The sequence below is a fragment of the Canis lupus genome, chromosome 10 (genome assembly GCF_003254725.2).
Source record: "Canis lupus dingo isolate Sandy chromosome 10, ASM325472v2, whole genome shotgun sequence".
Lineage (NCBI taxonomy): Eukaryota > Metazoa > Chordata > Mammalia > Carnivora > Canidae > Canis > Canis lupus.
In genome coordinates, this window is record NC_064252.1 from 48552566 (window position 1) to 48578229 (window position 25664).

Sequence of the window (25664 nt, forward strand, 5' to 3'; positions counted from 1 at the left end):
GAACAGTACCTGGCATGTAGTAAGTGCTCTATAAATGTCAACCATTCTTACTGTGAGTTTAGACCTTCTCTATTTGCCACAGAGCAAGTTGCCCCCTCTCTCCCTTATGTGTACATGCTACTGCTGCTGTCGTGGGTGACCAACTGTCATTCACTGTTGAACCCAGGGAAGCGCATTCAGTGAAGCCCTGACTTCCTTACTCTGATGCAGTTGCTGTGAATGACCTTGGGGTGGGGACAGGTTGGAGACTGGTAAAGCCTTGCTGCTAGCTGACCAGGCAAATTACTCTTGGGGAAACAGACTTTCCTGCAAGAAGATGCTTCTCATTCTTCTTCTTCTTCTTTTTTTTTTTTTTAAAGATTTTATTTATTTATTCATGAGAGACAAGGGGAGAGAGAGAGAGAGAGAGAGGCAGAGACATAGGCAGAGGGAGAAGCTCTACGCAGGCTCTACGCAGGGAGCCTGATGTGGGACTCAATTCTGGGACTCCAGGATCACACCCTGGGCTGAAGGCAGGTGCTAAACCGCTGAGCCATCCAGGGATCCCCTCATTCTTGCCTACTACATATAGGTAGACTCTCCGGGTCCCCAGAGAAAAAGCCTATTCTTTGCAATAGAGACTGAAGGGAAGTCAGTATCTCCCTTGGAGATCCCTGGGGCAAACCAAACAACTATCCTCATGGAAGGGTTGCCACATCTGCATGTCCCATGGAGGCAGCCAGTGTGCCTGGGGGATGGGGAGGGAGAACAGTCCGTGGCTGTTCTCTGGACATCCCATCAGGAAAATCAGAGCCTGGTCTGCAGCTCATCTCCCATGCTGGCTGGAGTCCTCCAAACATATGCAGCTATTCCAGAACTGCCAGGCTCCATTTGTGCCCCTATAAAATGTACTTGATTCCGTCAGTAAATGTGTCTATTGCTTGAAGCCTCTATTTCTTTTAGATTGATGTTAAATGCCTCCCAGGTGGTGGGGCTGCAGGGTTCCAGTGTCTCTGGGGCAGTGTGTGTGTGTGTGTGTGTGTGTGTGTGTGTGTGTGTGCTATGTGAAGTAAGACCTGTCCGTTTTGACACCCTAGGCTGTCTGGGTTCTGTCCTCCCAAATGTTCTAAATTGCACGAGAAATTGCCCTGACAGAGCCTCCCACTGGCAGACAGTGTCTTTTGTTACAGACGGAGGTGTTGATCCTTCTCTAATCAACAGCTTAATTAGGTCTGCTGAGATGAAAGAGTCATTTTTACTTTGGGAGCTAATATTTATAGACAACCCTTTCCCCAGTCCCTGCACTGGAGGTGTTAACAACTTGAGGGCTAAATCAAATAAAAATTATAAAACTCATTTCTCCACGCTACAGAAATCACTGGCAAACTCAGAACTCTCCAGACTATGGGCTGTTCCACAGAGCAGTTTCCCTCATGGCCATAGAGCCCAGCACAGATTTTGGCACACAGTGGGCACTCAGGGAGCATTTGTTGAATTTTGAAATGTCCGATGGTGTGTGATGGCTTTCTTCTCTAGCAGGAATCTCTATGGCATGATGGTTAAGATCTTGGCTTTGGAGTCTCACAGACCTGGAATTAAATACCACTTAGCTGTATGACCCTGACCAAGTTGTTCAACATCACTAAGCCTCAGTTTCCATGGCTATAAAGTGGGACAATAGGAATACCTGATTTATAGGGCTGTTACCCTTAAAGCCTAAAGCACGGTCTTTGGCGCATAGAAGCCCTTTAGCATTGGTTTCTAGGAACAGAGATGGTGGCAGTAAAGGGGGAGGTGACAACTAAATCTCAGAGCTGCTACTTCTGTAAGAAAGTCACCTGAACTACTCCTAAACTATCTCATTTCATTGACGAGATTCTGTTAAGAATGTATTAGGCTCCCTCAATAGGGAAATGAAAATCAAAACCACAGTGAAATACCACTTCATACCCATTAGGACAGTCATAACTTTTTAATTTTTAATAGAAAAATAAGTGTTGGCAAAGATGTAGAGAAATCAGAACGCTCGTAGACCACTGGAGCATATGTTCAATGGTATAGCCTCTGTGGAAAACAGTTTGGCAGTTCTTCAAAAAGTTGAATGTAGAGCTAGCATATGATCCAGCAATTCCATTCCTAGGTATCTGCCCCAAAAAACTGAAAGCAGGGACTCACATAGACACTTGTCTATCAGTGCTCATAGCAGCCTTATTCCTAATAGCCAAAAAGTGGAAACCAGCCACCTAATGAATGGGAAAACTTAACGAGGCAAACCCATCAAATGGAATATTATTCAGCCATAAGAAGGAATGAGATTTAATACATGCTACAACACAGAGGAAGGTTAAAAACATTGTGGTAAGTGAAATAAGCCAAACACAAAAAGCCATATAGTATATAATTCCATTTATATGAAATATTCAGAATAGGGAATGCTACAGAGATAAAAGCAGATTAGGGTAGCTCTGGTTACTCACTTCTCTACATACACCTATGAGGTATAGAGAGACTGCTAATGGTTTGGATTTCTTATTGGTGGTGATGGTTATACATCATAATGAACATACTAAAGAACATTGAATTGAACACTTTAAAGTAGTGAATTTTAGATTATGTCAACTGTATCTCAGTAAACAAATGAAAGAACAAACAAAATATTGTATTAGGCCCCCCATGCCCAGTACTCATTCTCATTGCTCCACATGCCATATGCACATGCCCCGCAGACAGCCTCCTTCATCATCTTTTTTTCTGGGACCAGAACCAACCAATGACTTTCCAGGGTGAAGCCTCTATATTATGAAACATTTTCTTTTTTTTTTTTTTTTTTTTATGAAACTTTTTCTAACACTTTAATTTGCAAATCACCTTCCAATTTGATCCCTTACACCAGCCATGAAGACGGGTATCATCATCACCATTATACAGATGTGGAAACTGACATTCAGAAACGTGAAACAACTTGGCAAAGATCGCCAAGTTAGTAAGTGGAACACGGGACTTCGAATTCCAACACCCCCTGTGCTCCGTCCCCACAATCCACAATTTGACCAACAGTGCTTTCAGATCTTCACAACAGTGAGCTACTTCTGAACAAGAGTCCTGACTACCTGTGACTTCAGCCTTCCGCCTCACCTACATGGGTAGCCTTCCTGACACTTGTCAGTTATGGGCCCCCCACGGTGCAATCCTGCAGGTCAGAGACACAGCCTCCCCTGATTCCCATTCCACCCGGGGAAGGGTTTTGCCCAAAGCATGAGTCACTTATCCAGTGCCAGATGTCGCACTGCTTTTGACATTGATTAAGCACCTCAAACCAGCAAAAGGCAGTAAGGAGGTCCCTGTTTTCAGTTGCTTCTGTCTCCTTCCGGCCCTATATAATTTCTACTCCATTCGTAAGAAGGCTTCTTGCGTAGTTCTGAGGCTTTCACATACAGAGATGAATCAGGGGTCGGGAGCATCCATGCAGTGTGGGTCAAGAAGAAAGGACAGGTATGAAGAAGCTGAGAAGAGTGAGGAGGGCTTTCTATTCCAGATTGTTGGGATAGGGAGTGGGAGAAAGGGAGGGAGGAGAAACGAAGGGATAGAGCAGAGAACATCCAGAGGATATGGAGGGAATCCTGAAGAGCCCAGGCTGCCTAGAGCAAAAAGGGCAGGGATGAGGCTGGGAGAATAGACAGGAGCCAGATTTAAAAGGCTATGGGCACCAGGTGAAGCAGGGAGGCCACAGCAGCAGGCAGAAGGAAGCCACTGGAACTTCTTGAGTAGGGACCTGATATGAGACTTCATAGTAGTCTCTAAGGTATACATGTCCATACGGAAAAGCTTTAAAAGGAAAAACACCTGCTCATGGGCCTCAGGTGTAGTTTCTGTGGGTGGCCAAGTAGGGTTTTAACAACCAAGTTGAAGACTGTTTCATGAGGAATGGAACTATTGGAATATAAAACTTTTGAACGAAAACCATGAGATGTTTGGGAAAAGTCATGAAATCCCAATGCTTTCTTCTTTATTTGACCCCCCCTGGGACCTCACCAGAGTAGAAGCTGACCCTCTTCAGACTGGTCAGATTCAATAGATGTAAAGGTAGTGGCCTTATCACTTTTTCTGTGGTCACAACAAAGCACTGCTTCTTTGGCTGAAAGTGACCCTGAAGTCATTGATACATGTGAAGCTGAGGTTCTGATGTAGCATCCTTGTCAAACTGTTGTCCAGCCTCTGGACAGGGTAACAGAGCCAGAATTACAGGGCTGTCACTTAATATTGGGCAACCCTCTCTATCTTTAGAAATATCTGGCTTTTATAAACTATTTCCTTAGATAAAGTCAAAATCTGACTTCTTGTTGACCTCCATTGACCTCATTCCACCTCTTCAGGACACTCAGAAACACCTTACTCATAACAGACCTTCAATACTTTAACTCACTCAATGAGTCTTCTCTTTTTCATAATTCTTACATGACACTTATTTGAAGCTCTAAACCATCCTAGTCATTTTACTCTTTTTTTCCCTCATAATTCACTTTTTAGAGAAGGAAACATTTATATTTTGCATTTCCTCTGAGATACTTCTGAACTTCCCTTCCACGGCTTAGCACTGCATCAAAAACTTTCGTATAGGCATGATCTCCGTCTCATTCCCCAATTGTTACATCCTGTAGCATGGGCATGCATGGATGACAGATATGGAGACCTGGGACTAGACCCATTAAGTAGGCTCTGGCAGGGTCTGGGAGGAAGTCAAGTATAATAGCAGAATGTGACATCTAGTGGGCATGGAACCAAACCATAGCAACCATCAAGGAGTCAGTCCAATGGAGAAGGCTCAAGGGAGATGTCCTCCTAGGTCCAGAGACAGACATCCAAGAACAGTGACACCCTAAAAACCAAGCAGGGAGTCAGTACTAGGGAAGCTGTACAGTGAATGGCCAAGCTTCAGGCTCAGATCCCTAGTCCTAAGGAGACTACTGTTCTGCGAAGGCCATCAGTACAAGGACAAGTACAGTACAAGGACAGAGAATGAAGTCCCAGATCTGGGACTGGATGAGGGGCTTGGTTTGGGCCACACTACACGCCAGCTGTGACTGACAACACATTCCAAGAGCACTGTGTTGAACAAGATTCTGGTTCCTTTCTGCATGTGTGGCCTCATCTCTGCCCTTCTTGCTCTAGGCAGGCTGGGTTTCTCAGGATTCCCTCTGCACGCTTTTCCCTTTCTGGCTTTCTCTCACCCCCAACCCCAACGATCTGGAATAGAAAGATCTCCTCACACTTGTCAGCTTCACATTCAGCCTTTACTTTTTGACCTAGCTGACTGGCTGCCCCAACCCTGATTCATCTGGATTCTAAGATTCTAAGACTGTTGTGACTTGATTACCAATGCTACTCCAGGCATAAGCGGGAAGAGTAATGGCATGAATGCTGAGGATTTCCCAACTAGCAACAAAGATCAGCTGCTGGACCTGAGGCCTGGATCAGAATGGTACTTCGAGTACTTGAGTCAAATGGTACTCGAGGCTGTTGCACCCGAGCTGCTTCAATTCCTCCCTCAGAAGGATGGGATGCACAGAGCAGACTGTGACACAGCTGAGCCTCTGTGGGTGTGGGAGAGAGAAAGTGGAGAGCAGGCATGCGTGGTCAGCTATGGCCTTCGGACCCCCAGCAGGAGGCTTTGGCCCTGTTAAGTCCTCTGAATTGTCCTAATATTCAATTCTCCTCAGTTTAGGTGGTAAAGGTATGCAAACAGGAAGCACTCTGCAGAAGCAATTTTTATAGAGAACAAAAAGAGAATTCCATATGTTTCAGGTCAAAAAGGGTGGCGGGGGGAGAGTGAAGTGGAGAAGGGAGATGAAATAAGGGTGGAAATAGTAACAGAGAGACTGACTTCTTTATGTATATTTAAAAGTCTCATATCACTACTTGGAAGGTAATCCTGCATGAGAAGCCTGTAATAGAAACTGGTCGGCCTGTAATAGAAACTGGTCGGCTTTTCTCTGAATGACTTTATTGTAGAAAATCCACATGCTTAATGAGGCACAGGAAAGTCAGAGGAGGCTACCAGGATGGACCACGGCAAAGGAGGGCCAGCATAGCCTGAGATGTTTGGAGCCTGTCAAGACATCTGAGTAGGATTTTATGCAAATCTAATCAACTCCAAAATCAAATCACAATTATTTAACCCATTATCACTGGCTAGAGTAATGCCGGGCACATTATTCTTACCAGCCCTCACCCTGTCAAGACAAGGAAGAAAATCGGAGTATTTACTTTTGTTATAAAACATCCTGTTATGAACCCCACTGTCACTAAGTGCATGCAGCACCTTAACTAAAGAAACTAATTGCAAGCCACTTTCAATATCTCTTGTTTTTTAATTTAATGCCCTCGGAGAGATATAATTGGGCTGGAGGGAAGAATTTTCACCGAAGTCATGAATTTGCTATATAAATACAAACAAGAAAGAAAGCTAATACAGTAAGGGAATATGGGATTAATTTTGAAATTGTCTGATTAGTGGATTGCTGCCCATCAATAATTGCCTTATATTTTCCCAAGGCCCTCTCTTTATTAGAGTCTGGCACTGCATCTGCCCACAGCCTGTCAATCAGGCTGTGCAGCTGGGAGGGTCTGCAGAGAGACCACAATTGGAAGCCTGCTGGGGCGCCTTGTTAGACAAAGCAATATATCCCAGACGTGAAAACGCTGCCATCTTAGCCCGGCTGCTCACATCTTTACGCTCAATCCTCCTGTGTTGGAGCAGGGCCTTGCTGTGACTAGGTCTGATTTTTAAAAAGGAAAAGAAAAAGTTGCAGTCTCCTTTTTACATGTATTTTACAGGCCTGGGCTCTGCTGGAGTTTGAGGTCACTCCCCCACCCCCGTCCCCCACTCCCTGCCTCACAGTGGCTGCTGAGTTGCTCAGTAATGTCGTTAGGAAAAGCTATGCAACAGCTGGAATTTCTAAAGCAGCATCAGTGTCATGGGAGACAACTAAACACGCTTCATACATTTAAAAATTAAGAAAGATAATCAGAAGGGTTACGAGCAAGTGTGCAGATGGTGGGTTTCTAACTTAATTAATGCTTAAAATCTGGAATGTTCGTCAAGCTCCCAGAACTTTTCCAGTCTATCCTCTCCAGGCCTGATGCTCTCAAGCCTTAAAGACTCTTGATCAGAGAGAGTTGAGGAGGGTCTGTTGACTGAACTCGCCATAAACATCTTTTCAAACCACACATACACACAAAGTTGCAGCCCTGCTAATGATATGTTTATGCCATGTCCATTTCCAGAAATATTTATGTCTCTCTATCTTGCCAGCAATCAGTCAAAATATACAAAAATGGATTTGCATGTAAAGATGCTTCATTTGGAAGACAAAATATGATGATAATAAAACAAAGATGGCTCAGAGCATGCTCCTTTTTGTTTTGTTTCCTTATCATCTACTGTTTTCCTTTTCTGTTTGGTAAACTGAGCATTTGTTTTAAATTGGGATTTTGTGCTTGTGAGGTAGGAAATAAAATGATCTGGAGCCAAGCTCCCTGTAGCACCAGGCTGGGTTTATTAGCTACTGAAGTGCCACTGCCTCTCAACATCCAGGTCCTGGCCCAGCCCTATGGCCAAGAATAACCTTGGTGCCATCTTCTACTTGGCACTGTTGGCATCTCTGTCTGCCCCTTGGCAGGATCACCAGCCCTTTGGGCACAGGGGCTAAGGTCTAAGGACAGAGCTTGACTCCATAATGCCCTGTGTGACAAGAATACCAGCTCTGGTCCATTGAGCAGTGCACATCCATACTGATCATGCATGCCTTACAAACCCATTGGTTCTCCCTTCCTCTACTTTCTACTGTGGGGCCTAGCCCCAGTGTTTGTAATACTTGTCTCCCTTACTGTCGTGTCTTCCATCCTGGAAGACTAATAGGAGCAGGGAGCACCAGGTGTTGGGGCTTGGCCTTCCAAAATCACCCCGGTGGGTACCTCAGTGTCCCAGGGGCACATATTATCAGGCCCAAAGGCCACTCCAAAAATGTATGTCTCCTTCCATTAAGTAGGAATGCAGAGATTTGCAGCAGAGTTGTGGGAATGAAGAGATGAAATGTGAGTAGAAGCACTTTTTAAGCTATAGTCTAGAGCATTTTGCCAAGTAAGGGGCTATTTTGTTATTAATAATATGGAACCTTTAATGACTGTCCATAATAGTGGTATCAAGGCAGCTGCCTTGGCCGCTAGCTTTGCTTTGGAGGAGCTACCAGTTTAGGCCATGGGACCATGATAAGCCCCGGTGGGCTTGTGCCTCTCACAGTTGTTGAGAATCTTCTGTGTGCTAAGCACTGTGCCAGAGCAGATCCATACAAGAATATATACTCTGATGCCATTCCTCATGTTGTGTTTGTGGGTTTCAACTGCCTGTCTTCAGTTTAAGCTCCTGGAGGGCAAGAACCACATCTTATTCTGTATTTTGCAGATGTTCGTAGTTACCTGTCAGTAAAACTAAGAGAACTAGAGACTCCAGGATAACTGGTTGTTCGAGAGATGCAAAGGGTGAGGTTGATCCATACAGAAAACAAGCTCTGGAATCAAAATGTGTGTACCCCAGTCAGAGTAGCAATGTCTCTTGCCCATATTCCCAAAACACACAGATGACAGAGAAAATGAAGAAGTCACAACATATTCATATCCTCTTGCTAACACAATATAATCAGCTCTGGTTCAGACACAAAATAGAAAGATGATATTACAAGTGGGGCTGAAACCATCAGTTTGCTGATACTAGGTCCAAGGTAGGCCCCTGCTTATGGAGGAGGCCAAAACAGATGCTTGGGATCTAGAGCTCCTGGTGAAAGGAGGAGGAGGCGATCAGGGCCTGCACCAGGACTAGACTCATGACATCCCCTAGGGCACCATGGGATAGGAGCCTTAGCCACCCATATATGACCGGTTCTGGTTTGGGAGGTTCAGGAAACTAGGTGGAGACGCCTACAAAACTGTTAGATCAGGAAGGGTCTGGTCAGTGGTAGCTCTTCTTCTTTTTCCATATTTATAAATGTGGAAGTGCTTTGTGGTTCCTGTCCTTGGACCTCTTCTTTTCTCAACCTACACCCATTCTCTGAGTCACTCCACGCAGACCCTTGGCCCTAATATTACCAAAGTCCTGGTGATACTGCTTTTTACATCTCTAGACTCTGCCTATTCCTGAACCAGATACTCAGATGCCTAATAAGTATCCTGCAGTTCCCATGTCCAAACATACCTCTTGATTCCTGTCCCACACCAGCTCTGCCCCCACTTCTCCTCCTCTCAGTAAATAGCATGAAGGTTCACCCAACTGCTCAGGTCCCAAACCCAGGAGTCAGGTCTGAGTTCTCATTTTCCCTTATATCCCACATGCAATCCCTCAGCAAGATCAGTTGGCTCTGTCTTCAGAAGATATCCTGAGCTTGATGACTTCTCACTACCTCAACCACTGTAACGGTGTGCAAACCTGCCAACATTCGTCTGAGTTGCTGTAAGCATGTAGCTGGTCTTCTTGCTTCCATCTTGTTCCCTACTATATGTTCTTCACACAGTGGTCATAGTGATGTTTTAAAATCATAAATCAAGTCCTCCCACCACTCTAAACCCTCTCCTGGCTTTCCCTTATGCCTAAAAGACCCCAAATCCCTATCACAGTTGCAACGTACTACCTGATGCCTCATTTCCCACCAAGCCCTCTTTGAGCTCCAGCCACATGGGCTTGTTGTTGTTCCTTGAACCTATCACCCTGTTTTTGTCTCACCACCTTCATGGTGTTCTTCTCCTGGACCTTTGCAGACTGCCTTGCACCATGTCACTCTAGCTTCCACCCAAATGTCACCTCCCAAAAAAGCATCTATCCTGTCTAAGGCTCCCTCATCCTTGTCACTCTTTTCATCTTTTCTTGTTTCATTGGTCTTCATATTAACCACCTGAGACTGTGTGTATGTATGTATATATATATATATATATATTTTGTTGTTGTTGTTGTTGTTGTTGTTGTTGATATCTCCCTAAGATCCATGAGGGCAGGAGTTTTGTCTCTCTTGCTTACTGTTATATCCTCAGTGCCTGAATTGTGCTTAGCACATTAAAGGTATTTAATAAATATTTGTTTTGTGAATAAATCAGTGAAAGATAAATATGTGAGATATAAGCTAATGCAATGTTATTGTTGTCATCATATACGCATTTAAATGAGACTTCCCCAAAGGTCCAGTGAAACTGAAGGAAAGGCTTGGTATATGGTGAGGGGACACCAGGAATTGTGAGGGCTGCAGAAAGAAAGAAGAAAGATGTCCAGGTAAAATCATTTCCCTGAGGACCAGACTCACTTATGCTACAGATGGGCCACTTAGGAAAAGACAATGTAAGGTTTGGGAGGTAGGAAGAGGGCTTAGTTGCAGTGATGGGAATTCCCCCATTCACTCCACTCTTCCTCACCACTCATGCACCATGGGAAGCATGATCCCAATTATTACGAGCAAACATGGTGCTTGGAGGCAGGAAGTGAAACCAGGTCAGCATGACCAGAAAAGCTGGTGCTGTTTGAAATCCATTGGGTCTCCCTTCCACCCACCAACACCCCTTGATCCAAGGTCTCCTTCTCCAGCTGGGGCCTAAAGAACATTGCATGAGTCCACTTACATTCCAAGATCTTTCAAAGTCTACAAACATGTGTACTAGCTTGTTTTAAAACAAATGGTATCACCGTGATTCCCCAGTGATTCTCACATCAAAATGGGGGTGGGGGCACACAGGGGAAGGAAAGCTCTGAAGCAAAGCTACTCTCTAACCATAAGGTCAAAGCCTTGCTAGAAACATGACTGATGATGTGATAAGAAGGTACCCATACCATACTGAATGCAAAACAGGAATTCCAAGGTAACTGATTGCATATAAAGGACTAGGTAACTGATTGCATATTAAGAACGCAGTTTCCATTTACTCACTTGGAACAGAACAATCTGTAGCATAAAAGGAGAGTAAAATTTGGCAGGGCTTGCTGTGGGCCTGTGAGGAGGCATGAGTGGAGAGAATTCCTAAAAGAGATCCTAACTTAATCAATCACTTGAAGCAGGAGGCAAGAAGCTGCCTTCGGAAATAGATCAAAAGAGCTGTATTGGCCCTGGCGTGCGCACACCATATCAATCTCTGGCCCAGTGTGTGAGGCTCCAGGCATCACCTCAGAAGCATGCCCAGAGCAGCCTGGTTTTATTTGTAAATGCACAGGAATGGCCTGAAACACAATCCCAGAGCAACGCTGATGGGGCAGGGGCCATGTGGAGTAGAAGTCAGGACCAAATGGAAATTCCCTCAGATTTATTTTCCTACAGATTTCAGTCCTGTGGAACATACACTAAATCCATCCTCCAAATGACAAATTAGTCAGGCTCCATTTAGGAGATGGAAAAGGGCCTGAGGAAGGGAAGAAAGGCCAGGGCGGGCTTGTGTCAGGGACAGAGGACCCACCTCTCCGGCCTGTATCTGGATTCTAGTCACCAAATCCTGTTTCCGAGTCTCAGAGTTCACTGGGCCCAGGAGCCAGCCTTTGTTCACCTAACTCTCTGCACTGATAAGCAGATAGGGTATCTTTTTTATTTACATAAAAGGGACAGTTTGTTGTCCATCTTGCTTTCCTCCCTTTATACTACATGTTGCAGATATTTCCATATTAACTTTGGTCGCATTAAAGAATTGTCTTAATACTCTGAGGCCACAATGTATGTCACGAATTAACTTCTCTCCTATGCATCCAGAAAGGTAGTGGTCATGTATGATCCTTGGGAGAACTGAGAAAATAGAGTCACTCAAATCACTTTCTGTTTTCTGGGGTGTGGATGAGGACCCTGGTTAAGAGAGACATATATATATATATATTTAAGATTTTATTTATTCATGAGAGACAGAGAGAGAGAGGCAGAGACACAGGCAGTGGGAGAAGCAGGCTCCATGCAGGGAGCTCAACGTGGGACTTGATCCAGGGACTCCAGGATCAGGCCCTAGACTGAAGGAGACACTAAACCGCTGAGCCACCGGGGCTGCCCAAGAGAGACTTATAGAGTGTTGCTCTGTATGGTGAACTATAAGTTAACTAGTCCTGTACTACTGCACATTTAGGTTATCCCTTCATTCCCCCTTTTTTCCTATTATGATGCTTCCATGAATATCCTTGGTTTTTTTTTGTTTTTTTTTTAAAGATTTTATTTATTCATGAGACACACACACACACACACAGAGAGAGAGAGAGACAGAGAGAGAGACAGAGACAGAGAGGCAGAGACATAAGCTCCATGCAGGGAGCCTGATGCAGGACTCGATCCTGGGACTCCAGGATTAAGCTCTGGGCTGAAGGCAGGCACTAAACCGCTGAGCCACTGAGGGATCCCCCCGTGAATATCCTTGTAACATAACTTGAGTTTTTGTGTTTTTTTTTTTTAAGATAAAGAGAGTGCACATACATACACACACACACACACACACACACACAAGCAAGGAGGGGAGGGAGGGCAGAGGGATAGGGACAATCTTAAGTAGGATCCATGCTCAGCTCGGAGCCCAACACAGGGCTCAATCTTATGATTGAGCTGAAATCAAGAGTCAGACTGCTAGCTGACTAAGCCACCCAGGTGCCCCAACTTGGTGAACTTTTGTAAATGTATTGTAGGATAAATTCCTAGCATGGAAATTCTCTGTACCTAAATTTTAAGCCCCTTCAGACCAGGAAAATATATTAATCATCTTTCTTGTTCCATTGCCTCACACAGTCACAAAATTGTATATATACTAAGAACTGAAAACATATTTGTTGCAATGAATTAATGAAAAAGATATGATTCATACCATGAAATTATAGAGCCTTAAGCATGAAACAGACAACAACAACAAAATGGTTTATAATACAGTGGTTAAGTAAAATGGTACCGACCTGGTAAAACTGCTGCAGGAATTCCAAATGGAAGGTGTAGAATCTTTGATTTTTACCCTTTTTCCTACATCTGAATTTTATATAGCATTGCCAATTAACATCTTGTTCTAAGAGGCCAGCTATGGATAAGTCAGCTTTGCCTTCTTACTCCTAGAGATAACAAACAGGAGGAAGAAAAAAAAAATCAAAAGATCCTGGTCAGAACTTGCTCCTTTCACTGTGATTTTTACAGACATCTAGAACATCATTTCCTAGATGGGTCTGATTTTGAAACATAGTTTTCTAGTAATCTGACTGGCCCAATATGTTTGTCAAAAACGAAAGAAAACTGCTTCTCTTAGTCTACCTTCTTCTCTTTGCACCTCTCCTTCCTGGACCCTGGGAGAAGCCTTAACATTATGTTTATAAGGTCACATATTTGTGTAAAATTTAAAAAGGTAAGATACTGAACTGTAGTAAAAAACCAATATCTTCTCCTTTGGACTTTCGTCTCTGAGTTATTCACTTAAGTGTCAGGTGGTCTTCAAGTGGTGGGGGCATTTTCAGGATCTGGCTAAAGGGAAGTTGAATTGGGGGTACATTTAGTTTGGTTTTGGTCAGATACATTTATATGATTCACAATCACTTTTATGTTAAGTTATTGCTGGCTGTCCTTGTGCAAAACCAAACCAAATCAAACTAAACCAACAAACTCTTAATTTTACTAAAATAAAACATGCACATGGTAATAAATTAAATAATACAGGGGGGCTTAGAGAAAAGTTGGATAAGATTTTAAGACTTATTACAAAAAGAAGTCCTCCTCACTCATCTGAGATAATGAATTTCAATTATTTGGGGCAATCTCTTTTGACATTTATCTCCATATTTTTAAATGATATCCAAATATGTTAATTTCTTAACTAGGAAAACTTGTGGACATGTAAACTTCCCTTCTATAAATTATTTTAAAATAATTTCTTTTTGAATAGAAAAGTTTTGTTTATATATAAATATCAAAATTATATTAAAATTATAATAACATATTTTATAATACTATCTATATAAGGCATTATCTATTGATTCCTTTTATTAATAGATAAAGCTATAGCTCTCTTAAACCTATCCACTTCCTCTCTCCTATTTTCTTTTTATAGTTATAATTTTTGGTGAGATCAACAAAGTTCACATGTTCTACAACAAGGATAATATTTTTGCATATTTAAGTTAATACATTTTCTCCCTTAAATAATTATTCCCAACAGAAAAGCAGGCATGTGTTCACCAAATAGACAAGTGCAAGAATATCCATAGCAAAGTTATTGATAATAGCTTCCTCCTAAAGACTACCAAATAAATGCCCCTTCACAGTAAAGTGGGTACTTGTGATATGTAATTGAGTACTCTACATGTATGATGAGGAATGGGTTACTATTACTTACAACAACATGACTGAATCTCAGAAACATAATGTTGAGCAAAAGAAATCAGACACATTATTGTATATGAGTCCAATTACATGATACACATGACACAAGACAACACACAAAACTAATATATTGTTAGAATTTAGTACAATGGATGCCCTCGAGTGACTGTGAGAAGGGAAGGAGAGGCCTCTGAGGACTGGCAATGTTCAATTTTTTGATCTAGTTCCTTTCAGTATGAGTATATGCATATGTTCACTTTGTGAAATTCCATTGTTTGCACACTTATAGTTTTTTGTATTTCCATATTTTATATTCCTTAAAAAATTGTTCTAAAAATATCATTTAAAGAGGATATTTATACCTCTATTACTAAATGATTTTTGATCGGCCAACTTTTAAGAGTTTTGCTACACTTACACTAATAATTCATGTCTTTTTCCTTCTCCTCTCAACTTTGTTACTTCATTCCTTTTTCATAATTTTTTTTTTTTTTTAATTCATGAGAGACACAGAGAGAGAGAGAGGCAGAGATACATGCAGAGGGAGAAGCAGGCTCCATGCAGGGAGCCCGACATGGGACTCGATCCTGGGACTCCAGGATCATGCCCTGGGCTGAAGGTGGCATTAAACTGCTGAGCCACCCAGGCTGCCCCATAATATCTAGGTTTACATTTAACATTCTTTTCTGTAATCCAAAAACCCACATTTATTTTAATTTTAGTTCTACAGTTAAATAAATTCAATGCTTACCACCAGATTATTTTACTGTAGTTTTCCTGGTATTCTCTTAGGTAGCTAAAGTGCATACTCTTATTCACACACACAAAAAAACTCCCTAATATCTATTTTTATTTGGCATATGCCCCCTTGCTTTTACTAGCCAACATCTTGCTGATTGATCAATTACTTTTTTTACTATGTTTTATTAAGTTTGTATTATTATATATTTTTATATTTATTTACATTTAGAATATTTGTATTCTTGTTATAATTGGATATGTTATAGATTTTAATGTAAATAATATATAAAGCAACAATTATTAATAAACTTTTTGTACATCTCCCACTTACTGATGGTCTAAAACTTTCCTTTTGCTAAGACTTTCCACAGAGTAGTTGAAATTTCATTCTTAAAAATAGAACATTTATCAATAGAATGAAAAGACCAGTCACAGATGGAGAGAAAACATTGCAAAAGATATTATCTGATAAAGGACTATTATCCAAAATAAAGAGAACACTTAAAACAACAATAAGAAAAACCACCTGATTAAAAAAAAATGGATCAAAGACCTTAGCAGACCTCACCAAAGAATATATATAGATGGCAAATGAACCCACAGAATGATGCTCCACATTATATGCCATCAGGGGAATGCAAATAGAACAATGAGATACCTACAAAATCCAGAACACCAACAACAGAAACACTGGTCAGGATGTGGAGCAACAGGAACTCTCATTTATTGTTAATGGAAAGGTAAAATGGTATATAGCACTTTGGAAGGCAGTTTAGCAGTTTCTTACTAAACTATAGATACTGTTACTATGCAATACAGAAAGAGCCTGCTTCGTATTTACCTAAAGGAGCTGGAGACACAAAAACCTGCACATACATGTTTGTAGAAGATTTTTTTTGTAATTGCCAGAACGTGGAAGCAAGCAAAATGTGTTTCAGTACAAACAGATAAACTGGAACATCCAAACAATGGAATATTATTCAGCTCTAGAGTGAAATGAACAATCAAGCCATGAAAAGACATGGGGGAAACTTAAATGCTTATTACTAAGAAAAAGAAGTGAATATGAAAAGATTGCACTCTATGATTTCAACTACATCACATTCTGGAAAAGGCAAAACTATGGAGATAGTAAAAAGATCAGTGGTTTCCAGGGATTAGAGGAGAGGGGGAGATGAATTGGGATGAACACATGAGACTTTTAGGGTAGTGAAACTACTCTGTATACTATACCAGTGGAAATGTCATTGCACATTTGTCCAAGCCCACAGAAGGTACAACAGCAGAGTAATACCTACTGTAAACTACGAACTTTAGGTGATAATGTGTCAGAGTAGGTTCATCAATTGTAACAAATGCACCTCTCTGGTGGGGGATGTTGATAATGGGGAGGCTGTGCATCAGCCATGGCAGGAAGTACATGGGCAATCTCTGTACTTTCTGCTCAACTGTGCTGTGACCTAAAACTGCTCTAAAAAATAAAGTCTATTAAGAAAAATAGAACATCTATCTCCGTACAGGTGTAGGATAAAATGTTCCCAAAACATAAACTGGAACATAATATCCTGAACTTTAAAAACCTTTATTTAATTAGGCATAATTCCTCCCTCAGATATGATGTGCTTTTCTAATAATATCAAACATGTAATTATAAACATGCTCCTTTTCAAGCACTAATAAATTGCTAACTTATCTCTACAACAACTGTTCAGTATCTTTCTGTCTTGCTTTTTTTTTTTTTTAAGATTTTATTTATTTATTCATGAGAGACACAGAGAGAGAGGCAGAGACACAGGCAGAGGGAGAAGCAGGTTCCATGCAGGGAGCCCGATGTGGGACTGGATCCCGGGACTCCAGGACCACACCCTGGGCTGAAGGCAGGCGCTAAACCGCCGAGCCACCCAGGGATCCCTCTGTCTTGCTTTTTAAAGATATTTCAGGATGTCCTACAAACAGAAATTCAGCATGATTATTATTCTTTGTTCACAAAGACTGTATAAGTTTCATATTTGTGTTGGTTTTTAAATCTCACTTTAATTTGAGCTACAAAAATAAGATTTTTCTAAAAATAAGATAAATAACAGTAATGTTATTTAAGAAACTTTTCTTTCTAAGAAAAGGCTCTTTTGTCAAAACTATCAAAAACTGAATGGCTTTAAAGACTAGAAACAAAAATTTTTGCAAGTTAGGGGGTTTCTAATTCCTGGGTTTTGAAAAAGTTGAAGGAGGATCTAATCAAATTACCAATGATATATCATTAATAACAATTTTTGAGGATTACTATATAATTTTGGCAGGTAAAGTTGAAAGGGTTTCCAAGCCTTGAGTGATATTTTAAAACTAAAACTCCTTTTCCCTTTATCAGTTATTTATGTGAAGAAGGTTCTCAGCTTTTACATTTATAACATCTAAAAGGAAGAAAAGAACTGATGCTAAGCCCATCTCTTTCTGAAAATAAGTCATACTTAAATATTTACCTGTCATTACATGAGCTAATTGAGAATCCAATATAATTCAATAGTAATTTTCTAGTAAACTTTTACTTTTTAATCATTTGTCAAAATTTATAATGTTTTTTTTAATTGTGTCCTGCTGATAACTGCAATAACTTCATTAGAGAAAGCAATAAGACTTATGGACACAAGAAATTAAAACAAATTTTAATTTGTAAATTATTTTTGTTGCAAGAAACATGATAGGATAATCAATAAAAATGTTTAAGCATAACAATATTGCGCTGGGATCAAATTATGTGAAAGAAGTGAAAAGAAAATAGAAGTTCAAGGGAAAAAGAAATGATGTACAATATCTGACTTCTAAAAAGAGCTCATTCATATATTTTGGCACCTATCAAAACATTGTGTTATTTAAATCAGAATGGATAATTTATGAGTTATGTCAACTAAGTTTAATGTGGTTCTTGGGTGGTAGTTGGCTGAACCCTGGTCTAGATCTAAGTGATAGAGAAAATGTTAATAATGCAGATGAAACATAAAAATATGTCACATCTGTACCATTTTATTGTAAATAGAAATTTAAAAAAAACAACCCTTTTCTTCTAGTATTCAAAAACTATGATCCAATTTCATAAAGAACTCACACAATTGGTGGATGAGTGAAGTTTGAACAAATCTTTTGTTTCACTTTCATCTGACTTGTTAATATCAACGTTCATGATGGAATTACACTTAGAGAGGCAGTTGTTACACATTTATCAGTTGCGCATACTGCTGAACTCAAGTGGTGATTCCTTGTTTAGTCCATCTCCTTTTGTTTCTCAAACCAAATCTGGTCTCGGCAAAAGGTCTGGCACCAGTCTATGTATTTTCCTCTTGCTACTGGGCACAAAGGATGAGATCTTACACTTCAGGATGTGTCCCTAACTCTGATGAACACTCCTGGTAGGTTGTTCTGAAAGCTGCTTGAAAATGCATCCTCTCTGCTTCTCCCTACATGCTCTCCTGCTTGAGCTCCATGGTTTTGTTTCTGTCGTTTCATCCAGACTGAAAAATTTTGCCTTTTAATCCAAGTACTTATATTTAAAGTAAATATCGATGTATTAGGGTTTACATCTACATCTTACCCTGTGTTTTGTTTGTCCCATTTGTTCGATGCTGGTTTCTTGCACTTGAAGAGAAAAATCAATCAAATGCTTTTTAATAATTTTATTTCCCTTTTAATTAGATTGTTAATTACACATTATTTTACTATTCTTTTCATGGTTACCCTAGCAAGTACCATACAAGATGCATCTTGATTTGCTAGACTCTAACATAAATTTGTATTTTCACTATAGAACCTTTTTTTTTTTACTCTTCTTGCCTTTTGCGCTATTATTGTCATGACTTTTATTTCTACGTATTACAATTTTAAACTTTATTTATTTATTTATTTATTTATTTATTTGAGAGGGGGTGGGGGAAAAGGAAGAGGGAGAGAGAGAATCTCAAGGAGGCTCCATGTCCAGAGCCCGATGCAGGGCTTGATCTCACAACCCTTGAGATCATTACCTGAGCTGAAGTCAAGAGTCAGACGCTTAACCAACTGAGCCACCCAGGCACCCTAAAACTTTTTAAAGTAAACTAAGCCACATGTGAGGCTCAAACTCATAACCCTGAGTCGAGAATTGCATGCTCCACTGACTGAGCCAACTAGGCAACCCCCCAACATAAACACCTCAAGATAATAAGTATTTTATATTGCTAATATTTATTATATTGATCCCCCATTTTATGTTGTCGGGACAAGGGTAATACTGTCCTCATAGAATGAGTTTGGAAGTAGTCCCCTCTTTAGTATTCTGAAGTATTTGTGTAGAATTAGTGTTATTTCCCTCATTAAATGTTTGGTTAAATACACCAGTGATGACATCTAGGTCTGAGGTTTTCTTTGTAGGAAGGTTTTAAACTAGCAGTTCAATCTCTTTCATAGAAATAGCATAATTTAGGTTACCTATTTCTTCTTGAGTGAGCTTTGGTGGTTTTTACTTTTCAAGGAATTTATCTACTTGATCTAAGTTGTTGGATTGGCATAAACTTGTTCTTTTATTATTTTTCTTATCAATAGGCTCTGAAGTTACATTACCCCTCATTCCTGATAATGGGAACTTGGGTTTTCTTTTTCTTCCTCTTTTTTACATCAGGCTGGCTAGAGGTTTACCTTCATTTTTTATTCCCGCCCCCTGCCCCCCGCGAAAGAAATCAGTTTTTGGTTTCATTGACTTTATTGCTTTTTCTGTTTTCCATTTCATTACTTTGGGCTCCTGTGTATTCTTTTCTTTCTTCTGCTTACTTTGGATTTCATTTGCTCCTTTTTTCAGTTTCTTAATCTGGAAGCTGAGATCACTGACTGGACTTGGGGACAAGGATTCCAAGAAGTGGGGGCTACATTCCATACAACTTTTCCTTTCAGTGAATTTGCTGATAGCAAATATCTCAGGGCAAGAGCTGAAGCACGACAGCAATGAGCAGCCCCTAAGAACATGGGAAGCCAATCAAGTCTGAAGGCACTCTCTCAGGATGGGTGACAGAATTAGAGATCGGTGTGTACTAATGGGAAGGGGTCTTGGTATACATCTCAGACTTCTAGTTAAGACTCTGGGAGGGAAACACCATATGTATACGGTTAAGATGGAAGTAGAACAGTATGCTCAAGAGACTGAAATCCAACTTCGAATCAGCTCGTCCCAGATTCATTTATAGTCATCTGTCCCTACTCTGCCTTCCAAGTGGTAGGTAAATCTCTGGGAGAAAACAGCCAGAGCCTCAAATTATATGTCCAATTTTCATATATAAAGCTTGGCATTCAATTAAAAGATTACCAGACATACCAAGCGATAGAACCAACTGACCCAACCAAGGAATATGACAGACTTTAGAACAGACTCATGGCTGGTATAGATATATTGGAGTTATCAGGCATAACTTTAACTATGATTAATACGTTCCAGAAGATACAGGACAAAATGGATACTTTCACTAGAGAACTAGAAAATAATACTGAAAAGAAAGAATCAAAAGTAAATTCTCAAATGGAAACACAGTAATTGCTGAAGTTAAGAATTCAAAAGGAATTAAAAACTAGACAGAACAGGATTAGTTAACTAAAAGGTCATTAGAAGAGATCCAGAATGGAGGAGAGGAGAAAAAGATGTTTCATGGATATACACAAATGTTAAAACTTACCAAACTGCACATAAATATGTGCAATTTATTGAATGCCAATTAGTCCTCAATAAAGGTATATTGCCTATAATGGAGCAAAAATCAAAGTGGCATCAGATTTCTTTTCAGTTGAATCATTTTTTAGAATATAGCAATACTTTAAAAGTTCTCAGAGAAAAAATTAACTTTATCCTAGAAGTCTATGCTCAGCTAGACTAGCAATCAAGTAAGAATATAGATTAATGGCTATTTTCAGATATGTAAGTCCTAAGGTATTTGTATCCCATGCATACTTTCTAAATTAAAAAGATTAAGAATGTATTTTAGTTAAACAAAAAAAGAGGTATGGGAAAGAGTTAAGCTTAAGAAAATGACACCTACCTAGGAGTGTGATTTAAAAAAAAAAAATCCCAGATGACAAATAAGCAGTAGACTTTGAAAGCAATTAGTCCCATTTGGATACCAGCAAGGAACCTTCAAGAAGAAAGTAGATTCTTATCAAAAAAGTTAGTATAGTAAAAAAAAATGGACTTTTTAATATTACAGTGAATGTCATATTGTATATATCAGAAATAATATATATATTTAAAAGGAAAAACAGGTCATTAAAAGCCTGGAGGGGGCAATCTACAGAAAATGTGAAGCAACTAAAATATAGTATACTTTTCTCGGAGTATAAGAAAGATAATTGTTTCACATGGTACTTGGAACGTGTATCATGTTAGTGATACATGTTAAGAGTTAGTGGCATAGAATTATGTTTCCTTTTCTGAGGTCCTAAAGATACTGTTTTACTCCACAGTTCACAATATTTAGAGTTCATGAAAATTTAATCAATTGCTATTTTTTCTAGGTTTTAGAATTAGCTTACAAACAGACCAACAAACCTAGAACAAAACAAGGCAAAAACAAAACACCCGGACACTTCTACTACAGTTACAAAGATATAAATGCCTTAAATCTCAAGGCCGTAAAAAATAATGGAATGATAGCATATGTGGCAGGGCAAAAGAAAATGGAGAAAAGAAACAAAAAATAGAGAAACAAAGGTGAAGGAATTATAGATATCTTTATTTTCTTACTTTACACAAAGCAGTGAATCAAAATATATAGTCTAAAGCTGTCCAGTCTAAGCTGGACAAGAAATAGAGGACTTACATATATTAAAGCTTAAAAAATAACCAAGAGAAGAACTAAATTAATAATAAAATTATCAGTCTCAACTTTTAAGATGGAAGAATAAAGAAATCTCTGACTCTTATGGACTGAATGTTTATGCCCCCCACAACAATTCATATGTTGACACCCGTTCCTTCAGTGTGATGCAATTAGAAGGCAAGATCTTTTGGAAACAGGATTAGTGGAGGCCCCATGAATGCAACAAGTGCCCTTATAAGAGTTGGAGTTTGCTTTTTCTCTCTGCTCTGTATCATGTGAGAACTCAGTGAGAAGGCAGTCTGCAGCCTTGCAGAGGGCTCTCATCAGAACCCAACCATGATCTCAGACTTCCAGCCTCCAGAACTGTGAGAATAAACTTCTGATGTTTATAAGACACCTAGTTTATGGTATATTGTTATAGCAGCTGGAGCTAAGACAGACCCTGTCTGCTTTCTAAAACCAATCAGAAACAACAAGGGTAAAAATGAAATAAAAACTCTATCTAGGAGGAATCAGGCAACACTTATGATCTGAACCTTGTTATTTATAAAGAAGGACTGCCAAATACAGTGAAAATTAGGTCAGAGAAAGGGTGCCAAGAGACAATACCCATGGCTGCAGATCTCAAGCAGAGGGAACAAGGCACAGTTTTCCAAGTTAGCTGTATGCCCTGAGGGGCAAAAGCAATAGTAACTTGTTTAAAAGAAGGCTGACATTTGCAAACTGGTTTTAGAATTCTCTGACTCCCTTGTGAAACCACACAGACATGACATTCTTGCAAGAAAAATTTCTGAAAATAGGGAAACTAGGTTAATGGATGGCACTGAAGCTACCAATTCTATTCAATTAATGTTATGTAAAGTCTGAATTGACACTCACAATACACTCCACTAGACCTCAAGGATGTAGGGCTTTATTATGAGTTAGGACTTGTTAGCCTAGAAGTTGTTCAAAGCCTCTGATGCCTCTCTCCCATTTTCTTTCTCCATATAGGTAGTTCAGAAAGGATTGTGTTAAAAAATGAAAATAACAGAAAGGAATAAAGAATGGTTTCACAACCTTATGAATATGCTAAAAAATATCAATTTGTACACTCTAAGTGGGTAGATTATAAGCGAATTATATTTCAATAAAACTTTTTTAATAAACTAGGAGATAAAACCATTGCAGGAAAAAAGACAAAAGAAATAAGAAAAATTCAACACATGTTAGAAAATTGATTGTGGAATGGTTGGAAAATGTGACTAAATACACTTCTTGTGGATTCAAAGAACTTAGTGAAAAAGTGGCTTCCATGAATTAAGGTTCAAAGCACAGATAAAAGGACTGAAGAAAGAAGTGATAACAGCAGATAAAATAAAATTGACCTGAATGAGCCCAGGGAAGATGTAGAAAAGTAATGACACACAAAAATGGAAACTGCAGAAAGAAGAGATATTGTTGAAAACAAGCTAAAGAAACTGAAGGACAGGCTTAAGAAATTTAAATAACATTTTAAGAATATAAGTAACATTTTTTAAAAATAAAAAAATAATTTTAAAGAATTAGAGGAAAAATCATCTACATGGAAGAAAGATAAGGAAGGGTTAATGTTCAATATGCATTCAGAAGACAACAGAACAATCAGCAAAAAATATTCACAGTATAATTCAAGAAAATTCTGAAGTAAAAAATTTGAATCCATAGATTTGAACAGGCACACCATCTTCCAGGAAGAACTAACAAAGATTAATCAGTACTAGAACATGACCTAATCAAGTTACTAGACTTCAAAGATATGATCTTTCAGACAGAAAATCAAATCACCTCAAGGGGAAGAGATAGAAATCAGGCTGCTTCATTATTCTTTAGAGCAGCATTCAACATTATAGAAATTCACTGTCTTCAAAATTCTAAGGGATACTATGATCCCAGAATTTTATTTCCATCCAAAGAATAGTTCAAGCATAAAGGCAACATGCAGATGATCCAAAACATACAAATACTTAGGATGCCTGGGTGGCTCAATGGTTGAACGTCTGCCTTCAGCTCAGGTTCTGATTCCGGGATCCTGGGATCGAGTCCCACATCAGGTTCCCTGCAGGGAGCCTGCTTCTCCCTCTGCCTATGTCTGCCTCTCTCTCTGTGTCTCTCATGAATAAATCAATAAATAATCTTAAAAAAAGACGTAAATTCAGTATAACATTAAGATAGTCCAATCCCTAAACATTGTAAATAAAATATCAGCCAGTTGAATCTAGCACATTAATCAAATATATTATGATTAAGTAAAACTCATACCCCAAATGCAAAGATGGCTCAATATTAAGATGATTGTAACATGATTTAAACATAAGTCAAAAAAGAAATACCACATGAACATTCCTGTAGATGCTGAAAAGGCATCTAAAAAGACTCTACCCGTATAGGTAATAGATGAATAATTTCTTAGCATGAAAAATATACATATAGCATTTCAAAGGCTAGAAACTTTACAGTGAAATACTGAGTCTCATTAAAATCAGAAAGACAACTGGTATTATTTAACTTTGGCCAATATTAGTTAATGCCATTAGAGAAGAAAAGGAAAAAAAATGAAATCATGAAGGAAAAGGAAGAAAACATTACTATTTGCAAATGAAATGATGTTACAGGAGAAAAGCCAGGAAAATCAACTTAAAAAATCATTGTTACCAAGAGTAAGATAATTTAGTAAGGTGGCTGAGAAAAAAATTAAAACACATTAATAGTTCTCCAATATATGGATGATTACCTAGAAAATATAACAAAAAATATACAGTTTACAAAAACAAGAAACATGATAAAGTACTTAGGAAGAAATGTGTAAGATTAACACGAAGAAAATGTGGAAACACTATGAAGAGTCATTTAAAAAGATATTAATAAATAGACATATTCTTAGGTAGAGAGATGATAGAATATGATGGTAATCCTTTATAAGTAAATGTATAAATTGAACTTTCTCAAGAAAAATACCAGTATCATTACTTTGGGAATAAAGCAGGAACAGCGTAATAAAGGAAGAATAGCCCTACCAGATACTAAAAGGTATTATAAATACTATAGTAATTAAAGCAATTTGCTATCTCTACGCCCAGCCTGAAGTCGGCTTGTCTCTCTCTCTCTCTGCTCCTCCCCCAGCTCATGCATGTGCATGCTCTCTCTCTAAAATAAATAAATAAAATCTTAAAAAAAATAAGTTTGGTATCAGCCCATGAACAGAAAGCTCTATGGTAAAAAATACATAACCCAGAAATAGATGCAAATAAATATTGAGATTAGTTCCTGGTAAAGTTGACATTTCAAAATAGTGGGGTAAAATGATATATTTAATAAATAGGATAAGAAGGTAGCCATCTGGAAAATATGAAATTGGATTCTCTCATATCAAATTAAATTCTAGATAGATAAATATAAAGGTAACAGAAATGATACATTTGATTTTACAGAAATTTTGATTTTCTTTATGGCAAAAATTTCCAATTATATTTTTCATTTCCAAAACTCATTTAGTTTCTTTTATTATTAGATCTACCTGATCACTTAAAACATATTTTTTCCTTCTTCAAGTGAATTGTGTTCCTTTTCTTTTATTGAAACATATTAAATATACTTATTTTGTAATCTGCCTAATAATTCCAATGTGCGAAGGATTTGACTCATTCAGCTGTTTTTCCCTGCTGCTTCCGACGGTGGCTTGTTTCTTGTTTTGTTTCCTTTTAAATTTTTTTGTGATAACATATTTCTTGAATTTTCCTGAGAGAATTCTGCAGACATG

General features: G+C 39.0%; 1 long non-coding RNA gene across 1 annotated transcript in view; it reads right to left on the bottom strand.

Moving 5' to 3' along the window:
- LOC112671412 (uncharacterized) overlaps window positions 1-25664 on the bottom strand; it is a 180890-nt gene that overhangs the window by 146241 nt on the left and 8985 nt on the right. The window contains exon 3 of the long non-coding RNA XR_007413769.1: window positions 12917-13066. This is a non-coding gene — a long non-coding RNA (uncharacterized LOC112671412). The remainder of the gene's footprint in view (window positions 1-12916; window positions 13067-25664) is intronic.